Here is a 16,152-nt window from a genome sequence, read left to right as displayed (position 1 = left end):
TCTGGCTGCTGCTGCTCGGTGGTGGCTCGAGCGGTGGGCCAGATCCTGGGGACTTGAGCGGTGTTCCTCGCCCGTGAGTGAAAAGGGGGGAATTGATTGTGGGGATTTGATATTGTCCGTGACGCCACCCACGGTTGTGGTGAGATTGGTGACACCAGCGCTGCTCTGGACGGGGATCCCGGGAGCGATGACAGGGAGCAGCCTGGAGGTTAATTCTCCCCTTCGTGGGTAGGGGGTTGGTTGTCCCGGGGCCCGGTGATGGGGTAGGGATGGATGGCAGGCGGGTTACGGGGCCTGGTGAGGTGCAGGGTCGCGGGGGGGGCAGCGCTGTGCCGCGCGGCACGGTGGTACTCACTCAGCCAGTAACACACACGGAGTCTCTGATGAAACAAACGCCAGGATGGACGGGTCCCACAGACGGCTGCGGTGTTTTTTCCCCTGACCCCATGTTGGTAATGTAAGTCCTTTCCTGCACCTTCCATATGCTCCTCTTGCGCGCCGGTTTCCAGCTGGCTCCCCGGTTCAGTACTGGTGGGCCACCGCCCAGCCCCGGCTACCTACGGTTCCACCAGACTGTCTTCCCGGCTCTTGCAGACGGCCACTACCGTCTGCCTGACTGCTACACGAGGGCCCTAGGCTCCAACCTAGGCCCCAGTCTGCGTCTGCCTCTCTGCAGACCTCCTCTCTCTTCCTCTGCCTGGACTTGTCTGGGCTTTTTTCCTGCCTCAGGCCAGCTAAACTCCTCGGTGGGTATGCCCATCTGCCTGACTCCGCCCACCTGGTGTGTCTGTCTGAACCTTTTTCGACGGCTCCTAGCCTGGTCGGGGTCTGATGGCCCTGCGTTTGTGCTTGGTACAGATCTGCTCCCCGGCTCGGTACCGGCGGGCAACCTCCCGTCCCCGTTCCTATGGTTCCGCTGACCTGCACCACTCCTGCAGATGGCCACCACCGTCTGCCGACCTTGCTGTACGTGCCTGGGCTCCTACCCAGACACCAACAGTTTCCCTCCTGTCACTTTCAACTCCAAACTTAAACTAACCTACTTTTCCCGCCTCCAGGCCTGTGAACTCCTCGGTGGGCGGGGCCAACCACCTGGCTCCGCCCCACCTGGTGTGGACATCAAGCTTGGAGGATGGCAACAAGGATTTTGTTTGACTGTTGTTGCCTAACCAGGGGAGGGGGTGTGAGATTAGCCAATTCCCCAGTGTCCCAGTGGTGGCACTCCTGGGGATTCCTGCCTTAATTCCATTCCTTAGTGTCCACAGTCTACCATAATGATAGGACATCTTTGTCTAGCACGTATTGTTAATCTCCCCCCTTGTTACCTCCTTAGCATTTTAATGGGCCCTCCGGTATGAATTTACTCTACCCTTTATTTAGCTTGTATTTATCAGGCCCCTACTTTCCCTTATTAGGAGTCCGTGCACCAAGTGTCCCTTTCTATGTGTTGAATAGCTTCGGTTGCACTAGGACATTGGGCATTTGTGTAGATGGGTAAAACCCTGTAGGGCTAATCCCGTATTGCTCTGACACCTCCCACATTGATAGGGACGCCTCTTTGATGTCCACGTTTATTGTATGGGAAGAGTTATGTCAGTGCACATGGTGCCATGCGTGTCACGTGCCCCGTCAGGGATGGCACCACTGGTTGTTGGCATACTGATTACGTTACAGATGGGCGTATCTGTTCCCTTCATTTGCTGCGGTCACGTTATCTCCTAGGGTGCCGTGTGACCGCACACGTGGTTCGCACTTCCGGTCGGCGAATATGCATGTAATCATGTGACTGCCGGGGATTCCGCGTGACCACACATGTGGTCTGCGCTTCCGGCCGGCGGCCCTGCGTGGCGTCATGTGCAGTTCCGGGAGTGCTGCGTGACCGCACAGGTGGTTCGCACTTCTGGTCGGCGAATTAGCATGTAGTCATGTGATTACTGGGAATGCCGCGTGACCACGCACGTGGTCTGCGCTTCCGGCCGGCGGCCCTGTGTGACGTCACGTGACTTCCAGGAGTGCCGCGTGACTGCACACGTGGCCTTACTGTATGGCGTCGCGACCGGAAGTGCCTGGACATCACGCGCACGTGTTGTCATCATGGTGGGCGGTTAACCGTTTGCCGGCGTGGAGAGGCAGTGTGGTGAAGGAGGTATGATTGTGTCAGTGAGGGAGGTGTTACCTTCCATAGGCTTCGGCCTTTAATCCAGGGGAATCCGCCCAGTGAGGGGGTGTGCCTTTCGACCTCATTGGCCAAACTATAGCCGCCCCCTTACACCTTTATGACATTTAAGGGCGGTTTCTTGAAAGCCCTTTGCTTTATGCCAGGCCCAGACACAACATGCTGGAGGTCCTTTTTCAGTAAAGGTAAAGATATATATCTTTCTACAATATGTACTAGATTATTTATATAGGTTCAACTGTTTTTCTGACTACTGGTTGCTCCTTTTTTAAGCTCCCTTATGTCCCTTATGACCATTATCCCCTGAGGAGTAAGCGAATAATGAAACGCGTTGGGAGGTCCTGGAGCATATAAGGTCAGATGGTGGCCAATTGTGGGGTAATGTGAGGCAAAAAATTAGCTCTCCCCTCTTTACATTGGACCACTCTGTTTTTCTATATATTAAGAGTTAGCAAGTGTTGTCTATATGACCCTGCTGAACATTGGTTATTGTGATTGACAACCTTCATAGGGTTGTCTCTACTTTTTCATCACCACAGAGTGAGGAAATTGGTGGTTCTTTCCCGCTTGAATGTGGAGTTTTGTCCTGAATGGGTGAGAATTGGGGCCTAAAAAATTGCTCCTTTTTATTAGGTTGGTTATACAACCATTTATGTTGTGTGGTTTGTTACTCTTTTAATTAGTATATTAAAGGTTACATTTTAATTGTTACCACATTTACACCTTGCTCGGCTGTTTTTCTTGATATTGGTGGAGCATACGACACTATATATATATATAATTGTCCTTATAGCAACTCTCCACTTTAACCCTTAAAGAAACACTCCTATTATTTTTTGTAATTCGCTAAACTGATGTAAAGGTCAGTTTTAATGTAGTGTTGGTGTGTTAATATTCTCACCAATAGCTGTCTTCTCCGGCATCTTCTTAGTCACGTGATGGTGATTCAGACTCTGCTAAATCACATTGTACTCTATGTGTGAGTTGGAAGACTCTTTGACAATGTAAAGGCCACGTCTCACTAAGTGACATCGTTGCTGAGTCACATTTTTTGTGACGCAACAGCGATCTTGCTAGCGATGTCACTGTGTGTGACATCCATCAACGACCTGGCCCCTGCTGTGAGGTCGCCGGTCATTGTTGAATGTCCTGGACCATTTTTTGGTCGTTGCTCTCCCGCTGTGAAGCACACATCGCTGTGTTTGACAGCGAGAGAGCAACGATCTGTATGCGCAGGGAGCAGGGAGCTGGCTTCTGCGGACGCTGGTAACCAAGGTACACATTGGGTAACCAAGCAAAGTGCTTTGCTTGGTTACCCGATATTTACCTTGGGTACCAGCGTCCGCAGCTTCTAGAAGCCGGCTCCCTGCATACGTAGCCAAGGTACACGTCGGGCAACTATAAGCAAAGCGCTTTGCTTAGTAACCCGATGTGTACTATGGTTACCAAGCACACCGTCATTACACGGGTCACTGGTGGCTGGTGGCTGATCTCTGATCGCTGTGGAGATCTGCCTGATTGACAGCTCACCAGCAACCATGTAGCGATGCTCCAGCGATCCCAACCAGGTCAGATCGCTGGTGGGATCGCTGGAGCGTCGCTAAGTGTGACGGTACCTTAAGACTTCGGAGCCTTGTCTGACACTCCATATACATAAACTTTAAAAGCTTTTTCAGGGTCACACAGAGCACAGTGTGTCTGGAGAGTCTAATTAGTCAACACGTGACTCAAAAGTAGAGCCTAGAGGCAGTGCATACCGGTGAAGGTGAGAGTACTAACACACTGACACTACACTAGACTGACATTTACACAGGTTTAGGGAGTACAAAAAATAATGAGAGTGCTTCTTTAACAATTCTCTTTTACCTATGATGTGTGACAGTTACTTGACATTCTTATATTTATTGAAAAGGTTGTTTAACACTAAAATCCATTTTTTAGGCATGGATGGTTTAAAAAAAAATGAGAGGCACCACCATGGATCCAATTCAGAATGGATCTAAAAGCCTGTGGTGGCTCCAGAAGTGATGCCTGCTCTGTTCTTAAGACAGGACAGCTAAAGTCAATGATTGGATTAGTTGCCAGGTGACTAGTACCGTGTTTTCCCGAAAAGAAAACCTACCCCGAAAATAAGACCTAGCAGGAGATTTCAGCAACGCCTAAATATAAGACCTACCCTGAAAATAAGCCCTAGTCGCAGTTCAATAATGAAGTGTCCATGCAGCTAAAAAAGTTAAAGAATGCTGCAGGACACTTCATTATAGAAAGCGGACACACTCAAAAGAAAGAAGACAGAAGACCCTGTGATCATATTCACCAGACACCGACCTGGAGCAGTGGAACGCATCAAGGACCTGCAGCGGAACGCACACCCACACACATCATATCACACACATGAGATTGCACAAACAAACACAATCACGCATCAGATTGCTCACATACTCACCACATCCAGCGATATTGATTACTTCTGGGCGGCATAAGGACCTGGGACTCTGTGCAGTGGAGTGCCAGTGTGTCGCCCCTGAGGCTTCAGTCGCCACAGGGCACTGCATTTCATTTAAGGTGCAATGCTTGGACTCGGGTGATGAAGGAGTTAATCACTGGTGTTGTTTTTTCCACTTACAAAACATCTAGCTATGAGTCACCACTTACACAGGAAGCCAGATAGTCTGGGGAATTCCAGGTTACCATTGCAACAGCCACTAAGAGTCATCCCAAGGGTGGGGGCTGCCAGAGGAAGGGAGAAAACACAAACAGTTTCAGTTCAGTTCAGTCTTGGAGCAGAAGAGAGCAGACAACCTTAGGAGAGCAGCGTTTAATAGGCTGGTCCAGGGGACGGGAGACTGGAGGACATTGTCGCAGGACCAGGGGCCATGACACTGCACTGAGTCTGCAGGAAAGAGACTGGAATAGGGCAAGAGGCGACCGGTGGAGATGGCGAGACAGAGGAGACATGGTAGCTGAGGTCGACCCTAACCGTTCCTACCGTGCCAGCGCAGTCGGGGTGCTGGGCCCTCAGTTGGGGAAACCTTCATGGACTCTAACAAATCTGCTGGAGATGGGGATTTCATGTCCCATCGCCCACCACCCACTTTCCCGGAGCACAGTGACATATAGGATCCGGGGTCGGGTTTACAGCCAGGCCCCACAGTGAGGCCGCGCGTCACCTGCACACGGGACGGGACACTTAACACGGACAGCGGGGTCCCCAAGTTGCTTCAGGCCATGGCGAGCCACAAATCGGTGCAAGGAGGAAAAGTCGCACGAAGGGTTGGTGGTGGAGGAGGCAGAGACCCCAGTCACCGCTGCAACCGGTGATGCTTCCCAGAGACCCTCCGCCCTCCTTCCATCCCCCAACACCAGACACCTTGCACCCACCTGTTTGTCCTTTACATGTAGCTGACGGGGTCACGTAGCCGGGTCAGGCCAGTCACAGCAACCCCACAAAACCACTGGCCTGGTTGACGAGTAACCCCTGAGGCCCCGTGGGGCGCTACACTAGGACCTGAGGGTGGAACGAATGGAGGACTCAGCGGTGGAACGCATCATAAAGACAAGAGAGCAGAGAGTCCCCTGCTGGCTGGAAGCAAGTGGTATCACTGAATGTGGTATGTGTGTGCGCGTGCGATTGTATGTGCGATGAGTGTGTGTATGAGTATGTGTGTATATGAGTGTGTGTATGTGTGTGTGTGTGTGTATGAGTATGTGTATACAATTTGTTGTGTTGAGTGTTGGCCAGAAGGAGGGGAGGACAGCATGGAGCATACCTGCTCGAAACACCCACCGGAGATCGCATGAGGACCTGGGAGCCACACAGACACCCGGGATCTGATAAGTATGACGATCCTGCGAAGGGGGATCTGCATATTGAGTGAGGGGTGGGTAAAATTTCCCTCAAACATGTTTCCCCAAGAATAAGCCCTCTCCTGAAAATAAGACCTAGTGCTTTTTTTGGGGAAAAAAATAAGACTGTCTTATTTTTGGGAAAACAGGGTAGAGCATGTCATCTGACAAATATCAGATGACGCACACTTCTTGTTATCTGAGCACTGCAGCTAATCACAGGTTGCTTTGGTCCTGTTGGTCCTGTTGAATGGATCACACATCACTTCCAAAGCCCGTGCAAACTGCTCTCCATAGGGGTGCTAGAAGGACTATCCCTCTGTTTATTTGTCAAGACAACTCTTTTAATGCTAGTTTAGCATTGTTTGGGGTTTTTTGTTTCTTTGTTTTTGTTTTATTTTTAAATTTTTCGACCTTGTTATACTAAGAGCCTCTTTATACACAGCATTTATGTGTGATGCCCTGGACTAGCCAGGTAGTCACAGATAGCGCCCCGCACAACACCAGTCCCACACCAGGTAACACCAGCCAACCCACATAAACCCTAGTTATCTCCCTCAGAGGTTAAAGGACACACCAGGGGGCGGAGCCAGGTGGTTGGCCACGCCCACCGAAGAGTTCAGAGGGCCTGAGGCAGGAAAAAAGTCAGATCAGTTTGTGAGTTAAGGAGTGAGGAGGACAGGTCTGTAGTACAGGCCTGTGTCAGACCGACAGGTGTGAGGGTCATAGCCCGCACACCTTGGCTAGGAAGCATATGGTCGCCTAGCCTGCAGGAGCCGGGAAGATGGCTCGGTGGAACCGTGGTGGACCGGGACAGGGTAGTGGCCCGCCGGTACCGACCCGGGGAACCGACTGGAAACCGGAGCACACAGGGGGGTACTCAGACCCTGAAACGAGGTCCAGAATCCACTGGACTGAGTTAATTCACTGATTGAGGTCTGGACTATAGGTCCTTTCCCACCCAAGTCCCGACTGAAGACAACAGCCCACCGAGCAGGATAGAAAGCCACCGCACAGGCAGAGAGATCCCATGGACCAGCGTCTGTGGGCAAACGAGCTTACCCGACATACATACAGCCGGGGAGCGGACTCCCGTCGCTGAAGCGCAGGCAGTCTACACATACACTACACGGTGCAGGAGAAAGGCAAAGACCATCGAACCGGGTGGGGGACCAGACGCAGCCGGCTGTGGGCACCGACCACCATCAACTTTGTTTACCAGAGACTTGTGTGTGTCAATAACAGTGAGTACAACAGTGCCATCCGGCCGCGCACCGCCCTGCACCGCCCAGCTCTCACCAACGGGTCCCGGGGCCATCATCCCTGCCCACGGAGGGGTTAACATCTTGCTGCATAACCATCTTCCCCGGGTGCCCGGTAACTGCAGCGGTGGTGTCTACACCTTCACCACATCCCATGGGTGGCGTCACGAACTCAAACACGGCTCCGGCCGTACACCGACCTACCACCCCCCTACATAGCGCCAGCACCCTTTCAGAGCGGAGTGACCCCGGGTCCAGAGGCGCTCGAGCCACCCACCAACGAGCCCGAATCCGAGCGGCTCAGCTGCAGCCGAGCGCAAGGCGGTATACATCGTCACGTCGGCGGCGGCATCACGAACAGGATACTTACCTATTCACTTACCTAGTCAAGTGCGACGAGCACGGGGTGGTGCATATGCATGACAGGAGGTGTGTCTCAGACTACCACAAACTCCTATAAGCGTTGCAGCTAACGTATAGTCACACAACACAGATGTGTCCTAATAAAGCAAAGCAACAAAGTTAAAGAACAAGCTCTGAGGACAAATTAATAGCATGTACTCATCACCCGTAGGTACTGAATCATATATATTTTTCAAGCCATATCTATCTACTCAGTAGCTTTAAACAGGTCAGCACAGTATGCTGACAAATAAGTCGAAAAGTGTTGTGTCCCTATATGAACATCATAAAACACCTACCCACTTCTAAACAAAAGTCATGTGATACTACAAGCAGTAAAAAGGGAAGGAGGTATCAATGACGTCAGAAAGGAAAAAAACTATACAGTAGGCAAAATGGAGAAGTTCCAGCATGGGGTGTGCCAACCCAAGTAAACAGATACAAAATTTTACATCATTTACACGGGTTGGCCCACCCCACTCTAGATTTTCTCCGTTTTGCATGTTCTGGACGTTGCTGCAGCTCCAAATTGACCTGTTCAAAGGCAACTCCGGAGCACTAATACTCAGATTGGTGAGCTGACACCTTTTTCTATTTCTATAACTGTACAGTAGTTTCCATGTACGTAGTTGTATAAAGCTGTGGACAAAGAAGCGCAAATAGGGTATTACCCCAATAAAATGGGGTGAGGGAAGGGGAGTGAATACTCACCAGATGGAGTTGTGCAAGTCACAACCCCTTTAACAGCATGTAAATCGTTAATCCAGGCAGCAGCCACCCGACAGCAGATAACAGAGAACAGTAGAGATAGGTGATAATGCCGCGCCACAGATCACTTCAGGAACAGTAAGATTAACGTATCTTTATTAACATAGGTCTACGCGTTTCAGGAGCCACGCTCCCTTCCTCAGGACCGTAAGGAACCAAGAGACATCAAATCTAAAATGGTGTCCACTGACATACATTAAATAACTCCATTGACCAATGGTCAATGGAGTTATTTAATGTATGTCAGTGGACACCATTTTAGATTTGATGTCTCTTGGTTCCTTACGGTCCTGAGGAAGGGAGCGTGGCTCCTGAAACGCGTAGACCTATGCCAATAAAGATACGTTAATCTTACTGTTCCTGAAGTGATCTGTGGCGCGGCATTATCACCTATCTCTACTGTTCTCTGTCATGTACGTAGTTGCAAATTTGCTAATTTTGTGCTTACTAAATAATACCAGGCTTCAGTACTGCATTAGGCTAGTTTCACACTTGCGTTGAACTGCATCCGTCACAATGCGTATGTAAAGGCCACGGATTCCAGTGAAAAAACGCGTTGGGTTAAGTTTTCTTTAGCCGAGAGAGAGAGAGCCCTCATCATCACCGCACACATCCCGACATTACCGCACACATCCAGACATCACTGCACACATCCTGACATCACCACACACATCCCGACATCACCGCACACATCCCGACATCATCGCACACATCCCGACATCACCGCACACATCCCGACATTACCGCACACATCCCGACATCACCGCACACATCCCGACATCACTGCACACATCCCAACATCACCGGACACATCCCGACATCACTGCACACATCCCGACATCACCGCACACATCCCGACATCACCGCACACATTCCGACATCACCGCACACATCCCGACATCACTGCACACATCCTGACATCACAGCACACACCCCGACATCACCGCACACATCCCGACATTACCGCAAACATCGTAACATTACCGCCCACATCTTCACTGCACACATCCCGACATTACAGCCCACATCATCACCGCACACATCCCGACACTACAGCCCTCATAATCACCGCAGACATCCCGACACTACAGCCCTCATCATCACCGCACACATCCCGACACTACAGCCCTCATCTTCACCGCACACATCCCGACACTACAGCCCTCATCTTCACTGCACACATCCCGACACTACAGCCCTCATCATCCCCGCACACATCCCGACACTACAGCCCTCATCTTCACTGCACACACTCCGACACTACAGCCCTCATCATGACCGCACACATCCCGACACTACAGCCCTCATCATCACCGCACACACACACCGGCACTACCGCACCCATCATCATCGCGCACACACTGGCATTACTTCAGTGACGTCCCCGCTGACAGCGCGACTACCTTCAGTTTCTGCGTGGAGCTCCCAGGAGCGGCGGTGTTCTACTGCCACTCCTGTCAGCTTCATGTAGCAGAGCTGGATGCGTCGTGGGACCTTGTGGATTATGCCGGACCTGGAGGAGTATTTGGGGATTTTAATAAAGTGGTGAAAGAGGGGTTTTTTTTGTTTTTTATTCCAAATAAAGGATTTTTTCGGTGTATGTGTTTATTTACTTTCACTTACAGATTATTCATGGAAGGTATCTCGGGGAGACGGCTGCCATGATTAACTCCTTATTACCCCGATTGCCACCGCACCAGGGCAATTCGGGATGAGCTGGGTAGAGTCCCGGGACTGTCACATCTAATGGATGCGGCAATTCTGGGCAGCTGCTGGCTGACATTTTTACGCTGAGGGGCTCCCCATAACGTGGGGCTCCCCATCCTGAGAATACCAGACTTCAGCCGTGTGGCTTTACCTTGGCTGGTATCAAAATTGGGGGGGACCGCACGCCATTTTTTTTTCATTATTTATTTATTGTACTGCACGATATAGACCCGCCCACCGGCGGCTGTGATTGGTTGGAGTGAGACAGCTGTCACTCAGCGTTGGGGCGGGTCTGACTGCAACCAATCATAGGCGCCGTTGGGCGGGGAAAGCAGGGAATACGAGATTGAATAATGAGCGGCCGGCTTTTTCAAAAGAGGAAAAGCCGCCGGAGCTTTGTGACAACTGTTCAGCGTTGCGCCGGTGATCGGTGAGTATGAGAGAGGGGGTGAGAGGGGTACAGAGACCAGGAGTGATTTTAAACGATTTTGATCGTTCTGCTGGACATGTTGAGCATGCGCAGTAGAATGTGACGAAATCCGTCAGCGGATTCCGCCGCTTAGCGCATAGCAGCGGAATCCGCCACCATAGACAATCATTAGACACCGTGGCGGATTCCAACGGAATCCGTCAAGGTGCGCTATTTTAACGACACAAAAGCGCTACATACAGCATTCCTTCCGCCCGACGCAGCGTCAAAAAATAACGACGCTGCATCGTGCAGTGGATGCAACGCAAGACCATCCGTTGCTAGCCGTAGCTAATAGAAGTCTATGAGGAATATAACTTTTTTTTGCAATGGTTACCGTAATTACTCAAGGCTGTGGATAGCAACGGAAGCCGTCCAACGCAAGTGTGAAAGTAGCCTCAGATAGCAATGTCCCAGACTCAGAAGCAGCAATGTCCCATTAGATAGCAATGTCCCAGTCCTTCTGCCTGGGACACCTCATAGAGTTCATGGCTTTCAGTATCATCTTTATGCAGATGATACATAGATCTATCTCTCTGGCCCTAATATCAGCTCCTTACTAACCAAAATCCTGCAATGCCTGTCTGCTATTTCATTCTTTTTTTCTGCTCGAGTTCTAAAACTGAACATAGAGAAAACATAATTCATCATCTTTCCCCCACCTCACTCTACCACTCCACCTGACTTATCCATCAAAGTCAGTTGCTGCTTCCTCTCCCTAGTCCTGCATGCTTGCTGCTTGGGGGTAACTCTTGACTCTGTCCTCTCCTTCAAGCCACATATCCAAGCCCTTTCCACTGCCTACAGACTCCAACTCAAAAATATTTCCCAGATCCGTACAGTCCTTGACTAAGAATTTGCAAAAACACTAATGCACACCCTCATTATATCCCACTTGGACTACTGTAACCTCTTGCTCTGTGGCTTCCCTTCTAAGGGGGGCTTTACACGTTGCGGCATCACTACTGATATATCGTCGGGGTCACGTCATTAGTGACGCACATCCAGCACTGGTAGCGCCATCACAATCTGTAAAGCCTAGGTGCGACGATGAACGAGCGCAAAAGTAACAAAAATCGTGATTTGTGTCACCGCTCATTTTCATAATGTTGCTCCTGCTGCAGGTACGATGTTGTTTGTCGTTCCTGCTGCACCACACATCTCTGTGTGTGAAGCCGCAGGAACGACAAACATCTCCTTACCTGCGTCCACCAGCTATGTGGAAGGAAGGAGGTGGGCGGGATGTTATGTCCCGATCATCTCCGCCCCTCCGCTGCTATTGGCCGGCCATTTGGTGACGTCGCGGTGACGTAGCTGTGACGCTGAAAGCACCTCCCCCTTGAAGGAGGGATTGTTCAGCACTCACAGCGACGTCGCCAACCAGGTATGTGCGTGTGAAGCTGCCGTAGCGGTAATGTTCGCTACGGCAGCAAACACCATATATCGCATGTACGATGGGGGCGTGTGCTATCGCGCTGGACATCGCTAGCCATGTAAAGCACGCCTAACACTCTTAAGGGTCGTTAGTGACGCACATCCGGCGCCGTTAGCGACATCGCAGCGTGTGACACCAAGGAGCGACGATCAACGATCGCAAAAGCGCAAAAAATCGTTGATCGTTGACTCGTCGCTCCTTTTCATAATATCGTTCCTGCTGCAGGTACGATGTTGTTCGTTGTTCCTGCGACATCACACATCGCTATGTGTGACACCACAGGAACGACGAACATCTCCTTACCTGCATCCACCGACAATGAGGAAGGAAGAAGGTGGGCGGCATGTTCCGGCCGCTCATCTCCGCCCCTCCTCTGCTATTGGGCGGCTGCTTAGTGACGCCGCAGTGACGTTGCTATGACGCCAAACGCACCTCCCCCTTGAAGGAGGGATTGTTCGGCGGTCACAGCAACGTCACTGAAAAGGTATGTGCGTGTGACGCTGCCGTAGCGATAATGTTCGCTACGGCAGTGATCACCAAATGTCGCAAGAACGATGGGGGCGGGTGCTATCGCGCACAACATAGCTAGCTGTCACTAGCGATGTCGCAGCGTGTAAAGCACCCTTTACTCCCTTACAATCTATACTAAATTCTACTGCACGAATAATCCACCTGTCCCCCTGCTATTCCCGGCCTCTCTTCTCTGCCAATCTGTTTACTGGCTTCTCATTGCCAAAAAATTCCATTTTAAAACACTAACTGTGCCGTCCCAGGGTCAGCAGCCAGTACTGCTCGGATCCGGATTCGCGGTAGCTCGAGAGGTCTCCGGACCCGGGAGGGGTCGCGCGGCCACTCAAAATAAAAGGGGGGTATTTACAGGGAGTTTTGTGTTTAGAGTTCATGATGCCACCCACATGGTGTGGTAAGGTGGAGTACCACCGCTGTTGTTAGGAGCTCCCGGTGGCGATGGGATGGCAGCCAGGTGTTTAACCCCTCCGTGGGTAGGGGGAATGCCCCAGGGCTCGGTGATGGTGAAGTGGGGGATACCGTTGGGGAGGAAAGGGTCACTGCGTACTCACTCAGTCCAATAACGCTGACACCGACAACTTGTAAACCGAAATTCTGAGCACCGCTGCAGCAGGGAGGGAGCACACCTGGATCCCGTGCCCGATGGTGTTGCTTGTTAGCTAGTGACCTTTCCCTTGGCACCTCCTTTACTGGTTGGTCCCTGTAGTATAGAACTAGTCAGGCCCCGCTCACCCGTATGGCTACTGTAATGAATCCCAAGCACTCAGTCAGATACAAAGATAATGCAAACATTTTTTTTTATTTTGTGAATTATAAGCAAAAAGAAAAAATGCCACTACCAATAGAGCAAAGCCAAGCCAACGTTTCGGCCTGTGTTAGGCCTTTGTCAAGGTCTTGCGTTTTATAAGAGACCGGTATATGGACGAGTGAAACGTCCGGGGATTGTACCACGGGTAGGGCGTTTTTGCTTTTCAGGCGTGGTTCGCCAGAGTCAGGAGGAAGCAAGAGGCTAGTGAGGAGGTAGAGGAGGTGCCTTACGGGCATATAGAACGGGGACAGGGTCCCATAGGAACTGGCAGGAGGCGTGTGGAACTAGTCAGGCCCCGCTCACCCGTATGGCTAATGGAGTGAGCTTGCTCTCAGGGTTCACGCTTGGGATTTTCTGGACTGTGTATTGGGAAAGTCCTATAATCCTCATTGCGCTAGTACCCGGATTTTGGAGCAGGTGGAGAACGAATCTTGAAGACTTCGTCCTCGTCGGGTAAATTACCTGGACGCTTGAAGCTACTTCCCGGCCTAGGGTCTATGTACCCAGTCGTGCCCTGGCCCCTGCCCGGAGATGGCTCAAGGCCACCGGTTACCCTGCTCGGCAGTTCTGTGCCCCTTGACACGATCCCCTGTGACCGGGGTTCCAGCTCCTACCAGGCCCAGACCAACGTCTGCCACCTAGTATCAACAAGGAGCCCAGCTCCTGATCTCCTCCGACTGACTTGTGACCTCTCCTCACGAGAGTCACCACACATCTGACTGCTCATGACACTCCTGACCCTCCCTAACCAACCCCCCAAGTGGGTGGCCCTATTCCCTTCAGGTTACCGATTGGTGTGTCTGGTGGGTGTGGTGCAGAGTGTTCCTAGGATTTTGATTAGCTTGTTCTTAGCAACACCAAAGGCCAGGGACCCATAACCAAGGAGGATCAGATACCGTGCAGAAGGGCAGATTGCACAATATCCTGTGACGACCTGATAGGCCAGGGCATCATATTCCCCCTTGGTTAAACGTAGCTCGTCCCTGAGCTACAGGACACCAGAGGTTTATTTTTTTTTTTATTATTTTTTAACTGTAGGAAAGATAGAAAACAAGGTTAACATTTTTATTTGCAATTTTTCATCCCTCGCATGGGAAGCACCTTTCTTAAATGTTACTAAACATGGTGAAGAGTTCATCGCCCAACGATGGGACAGTCCCAGTTTTAGTGGTAATGGAGGCTCAACCTGCTCTGTTGCAGCCCCTTCCTGCGACAGTCCAGTCCCAATGTCCCGGATTCCAATAACCCGCCACCCAAACAAACCTGACCCCTGCAAACCTATCCGCGGGTCCGTGACCAGGTTAAGGTCCCGGGTGTGGTCTTAGACGACTTTGGTTAGCACAGGTGGTGCAACTATATACAATACACAGGTTCGTGTTGGTCACGCCAGTCCTATGACCATGGTCCATGTTTACTTATATGTATATAAAACGTAACGGAGTCCATGTACCGGGTGTACACTCTGTAAAGGAATCTGGTTGTTAATCAGGCAACTTCTTCGTTCATTTGCAATTGGTCACGGAAGCATTCATTTGCTAACATTTCTACATGAAAAACAACAAACTATGGAAAATAACAACCAAAAACACTGATACCTAACAGTTCTATGGCATCATATAACTACTGGCATTATAATATTTTTAATAGTAAATTGCCGGGTCCCGTAGCCACGCTTCCTTGCAACTACGTGCCACCGACGCCGGCATAAACCCTTCCTCAAACATCACATGCTTGGTTACCTCTAGGGCATACCAGCCCCTCTTTCCGCAATGCCGGGTGTAGGTAACCATTTCCTCGAGCTGAAGGTTGTGCTCGGGGTGCCCCCAAGGGAGGTGCTGGGCTACGTCCCACCGGGACACAAACACCCCCGCTGCGAGGCTCGCTTCTTGGATGAAACCCCACCCCTGCTCGGGGTCAAACCGATCCACAAGGCCACGGCACCGTGGCCCCTTAACCCAGGAAGCAGCGCTCCTCACTTGCTCTTTTTCTGTTTTGTTGCGGGCGGCAAGCTCCCGTCGTCGCCGGTCTCGGGTTGCTATCTCTGCTTGCAACTGATACTGGTGTCGTTCCCAGCAGGGGCATCAGCGTCCGGCCTTAGCTCCCTAACTAGCTCTGGCTTTAAGTGGACTCTTGCGGCCCCAACAGCTGTCGGGATGCCACGCGGTAGTAGAACGGGTGGATCTTTAGGCTCCACTTCCGTAGCTGTAGACTGAAAAAACGACTGCTCCGCAGCCAGGGTTGCAAGGTCCGGGTGTTCCACCTCTGAGGACGGGCCTGGTGAGGCGGCCGGGTCTGGTCTGGCCGGGGTCCGGATGACCGCTGTCATGACTCTGGGATGATGGTCGAGACCGGGGTTTCTATTGCTGGAGACTCATAGATAAGCTCTGCAGGTTCCGCTGCCGGGATTGGTGTGGGCAGCTCGGCGTCCGCCGAGGACAGGGTAGGTGACGGTGGAATGCTCGCCGCGAGCGGGGACTGTCCGGCTCCCTCAACCGCAGTGGCTGGATTAGGGTAATCGACAGGGACTGGGTAACCGCTTACCCTCTCTTCTCGCGGGACTTCCATCTTACGAGCTCACACCGCCATCGCCAGGATCCTCATCTCTTCCCTCCAGTGGTTTAGTATGAACAGGAACTGCGTCCGCATTCTCCTGCACAGATGTTCCGTCTCTTCCTCTATTCAAGTCGCGGTCCCGGGAACAGCACGTTCCGATGACCAGCTCCGCTCCGCCATCTTGCCTCTACGTCGTCC

This window comes from Anomaloglossus baeobatrachus, chromosome 3 (genome assembly GCF_048569485.1).
Source record: "Anomaloglossus baeobatrachus isolate aAnoBae1 chromosome 3, aAnoBae1.hap1, whole genome shotgun sequence".
Taxonomy (NCBI): Eukaryota; Metazoa; Chordata; class Amphibia; order Anura; family Aromobatidae; genus Anomaloglossus; species Anomaloglossus baeobatrachus.
Note: the sequence above shows the minus strand (reverse complement) of the source record.